Raw genomic sequence first — 4128 nt, forward strand, 5'->3', positions numbered from 1 at the left:
ATTACATACATAATAGATTTTTACAAAATAATGTACATTTTTAAGTATATCTAATTGAAGTTTCTTGAATGAGGCCTTATTTGATTACAGCTAAATTATTGTGGCCTTCCAACATGAAAAGTTTCCCCACCCTGGTCTAACATTAGTTTCCCCCATGTAACTGAGGCAGTATTCTTCTGAATACTCTACCTGGTGCCTTGGGAATTACAAGGTTTTCCAACTTGTCTGATGGGAACACAAACTCTTCCTGCCCAGTGTTGGTCTGGAGATTGTTAATTCTGGTCCTTTCTGGTGTTTTTTGGGTCCCCCCCCTCCCCCGGCCTCAGGTAATTTCCTAGCATCCATGTGTTGATTATTACTCAGCTGAAGACTATAAGCCCCCTCTGCAGATCTCTGGAGCTCTCCCTCAGGTCCTCTCCCAGCTCTCTGCCCTCTGGTCCTTTAGCTACCTTGGCCTCCTCAGACTCCCAGTTTTTTCTTCTCACCTTAGGGAGACAGCTGAGCTCCATCTGGGTTCCACTCCCTACACTGGGGCCTAGAAACTCTCCAGTCAGTAATTTGGGCAACCATGGGACTCATCTCATTTGTTTTCTATCTCTCACTGTCACTGTCCTGTTCTGGCTAGTATCCAGTGCCTGGAAGCCTGTTGACTTCTCTCTCTCTCTCTCTCTCTCTGTACTTTAGTACTTCTTCCTTTCTTGTCACCACTCTAATACAGGTGCTTGTTTTGCCTCTTATCAGACATGTCAATCAGCTTTTGAACTATTCTGCCAGTAAATAGAACCACTTAATGATGATTTATACTGTGCTATGCCCTTTATATACATTTTCCTCATTTAATACTCACAACAAGGTTTTGTTACTATTATTCATCCCATTCATTTTACAGATGCAGAAGCTGAGGCACAAAGAAGTTAAATAACTTGCCCAAGGTCCCATAACTAATAAATAGTGGAACCTGGATTTGGACCCAAGCAATCTTGTCCCAAGTGCTCATGACCCCATGCCATTGCTTCTCACTCTTCTCAGATTCAGCTTCCCTAAACCATAATTCTGGTCACATCTCTCCTCCTCTCAGAAGTCTTCAGAGGCTTCATGTCACTTCCCAAATAAACTAAAAACTCTAGAACGGTAGTCTCCAACCTTTTTGGCACCAGGGACCCGTTTCATGGAAGACAATTTTTCCGTAGACAGTAGGATGGGGAGGTGGATAGGGGTGAGGAGAGGAGGCGGAGCTCAGGCAGTGATGCCAGCGATGTGGAGCAGCTGTAAACACAGATGAAGCTTCCCTCGTCTGCCGCTCCCCTCTGGCTGTGCCTCCCGGTTCCTCACAGGCCACAGACTGGTACCAGTTTGTAACCCAGGGGTTGAGGACTGCAGCTCTAGAAGATGGCACTCAAGATCCTCCACAGTATGTCATCAGTCTGCTTTTATAGCATTATTTTACATGTCTGAATCTTGTGCTGCTTTTAAGTTGAACTCGTTGCCTTATCTGTACCCAGTACTTTTTCACGTCAACACTTTGATTCATGTATTCCTATCTAATTAGGATGCTTTCACCCATATCTCCACCTATCAAAGTCTTTAACACCCTTCAAGGATCAGTTCAAAAGCCTGTTTCTCCATTGAACTTTCCTGGATAAACCCTGTCACATATGGTATATCTCACACTCACTCATTTTCTTCTTTGAACCTTTCTGGAATTCTCTGTGTCTCTTACGGGTGTTATCATTTTGCTATTTTGCTATTAGTATACATGTACATTTCCCTTATTATATTGACATCTCTTTGTGGGGAACGGATTTGATTTATCTTTCTGCCTCACTGATTGCTGCAGAATCTTGCATATAGGGTCTAGTATAGAGAACTACACATAATGAGTAAGAATTCGGCACATAGTTTGTTAAATGACTGAATGAATAAATTTTTGTTCTTTTGTTTGTCCTTTAGTTCATTCATTCATCTTTTGAAGTAACATCTTGAAAGCAGGTTCAGCTCACGTACAAAATATCCTGTAGTGTTCTTTGTATGGACCATTGCTCTCACCCAGAATATTTCATAGCTTTTTTTATATTAAAGGGTGAAATGGAAGGTTAAGAGTTAGAAGCGCATTAGATCTTTTCCTGACCCTCTGCTGACTTTTGTGTGACTTCAAGCATGTCACTTGAACCTCTCAGTGACCTCAGCTGTGAAATGGGGCTGCCTGGTCTCACAGAGGGATTGTGAAGAGCAGCAAATCACAGTCCTTGCCTAAACAGAATCACCTGCAGGGCTCTGACACTTACATAGAATGATGAGGGAAATTTAATTTCCCAAGTCAAGTGGTTAGTTGGACCCACACTTTGAATGTCTGTAGGAACAATTAGATGAGAGTCCTTGAAAATCTGTTACTTTTCTCTTCCTACTCAAAATATTTCTAATTTGTTATGCTTCTAAATGTTCTTATTTATTGGACAAAAAAGCATAATGTTATGTTTCCTTTTTTAGACTTCAGAAGTAGGAAGATATCATTTCAGATATTTTTAAAAGAAGTTGAATTTGAGGAAGAATAAAATTACCTTGAATTTTTATTTTATGCCATTGAATTTAGAAAATAACTGCCTCAAAGAACATTTTGAAAATAGTGCTAATCACATTTTAAAGATACCTATTTGATAATGACTATATGTAACTCATGAAACATGTTTCCACCTAGCTTTTTGTCTGTTTGTTTGGTGTAGGTAGGCAAGACAATTGCAAATAAGTAGAGCAGAAAACAAATGAAAATACGGTTAGCCATCTTGCAAACAAAACCTTTCGTACCATTAATGTATTCTATAAAATCTTTCAAGTAGTACAGCTTGGAGGATTTAATAGATTTCCCAGTATTATTTGTTTTCTAATTGGGAAAAATGCATTTAATAGGAAATTTCTCAGCATTGTATAGAGCATGTGCTGATTATCATTCTTTGACTGCTTTGGGTTTCTGCTGCTTTTAAACTAGCATTTAAATGGACCATTTGATTAATCATTTGTATACTGACTGTAATCCTCCCAAATTTCCTTTCTGAGTTGTACATACTGTAGAAGACAATTATGTCGCCACAGATTAAATAAGTGAATTAAAACAGAATAGCGGCTTAATTTGACCTGTGATTTTGCTCTCCTTCCCTTTAGTGGAGCGTGTGCCACTCCAGCAAATAAATGAAGTCATCCATGACAGCTTGTGATGAATTGCCGTATTTATACTGTATATTTTAATAGCCTCACACTAATTTAAATTGAGCACAGAGTAAATTATAATTCAGTCACTTGACTGCTTATATTTAACTTGACAACTCATCCTTATTTGTCCTGGAGGTGTAGTGGAGAGCAGTGGAAATGCACTCAAGTATTTCAGTTTCTTACTTAACCCTTTCTCCATGAAATGCTTCATATTCAGATTCCCTCCAGTTTGAAACCTTTAGCGCTTCCTAAGGAGAAAAAAAATAAAGAAGACTCAGAGAGTCCACACTTTCCTTGTACTTCAAAAAGAAAATTGGTATTTGCCATGCTTTTCGCCATTGCCTTCAAGTAAGGAATTGGACTTGTTTATTTTTAGCGGTTTTAAAGCTCACTCACAATAAGTAAGGCCCAGGGGAAGGAGAATTAACCTTCCACCCAGAGTGCCAAGTCTTCCAGAAAATAGAGAGCATTTGACTGGAGTTATTTTAAGGTGGATTTTACTTTCCCTCTCAAGTTCCCAGAAATTGCTTTATTCACTTTTCCATCATTATGGAATCTCCACTGTTGTAGACTATAGCAAATATCAACAGTGATTACTAATTAGAGTGCAATGGATTGGCTCCACAGGTACTGTATTCAATGCTGCATTTTAGGTCAGCATGGCATTTTTATTTATTTTGGTGTTATGTCTTAGGTTTTAAATTCAATGGTAGAAGTCAAGCAATCCATTTCTTCTGTCTAGAAACAGCTTCTTATATAGGGGATTATGGTTGTAAGGAGCACTTTAATTAAATCCCACATCACTTACTTGGCACTACTGTGACAAGTTGAGCTAGACTGTAGAAGAATTCCTTGAATGTCATGCTAGATTTTAACTGTATTCTAGGCCATGGGAACCCAATTAGGTTCTTTTTTTTTTTTTTT

The 4128-nt window shown here is 38.8% G+C and overlaps 1 protein-coding gene across 1 annotated transcript in view; it reads left to right on the top strand.

Moving 5' to 3' along the window:
- The window catches only part of MAP2K5 (mitogen-activated protein kinase kinase 5), a 267464-nt gene that overhangs the window by 102334 nt on the left and 161002 nt on the right, over nucleotides 1–4128 (top strand). The gene's annotated exons all lie outside the window — the stretch shown is intronic.

This window comes from Propithecus coquereli, unplaced genomic scaffold (genome assembly GCF_000956105.1).
Source record: "Propithecus coquereli isolate 6110/MARCELLA unplaced genomic scaffold, Pcoq_1.0 Scaffold573, whole genome shotgun sequence".
NCBI lineage: Eukaryota > Metazoa > Chordata > Mammalia > Primates > Indriidae > Propithecus > Propithecus coquereli.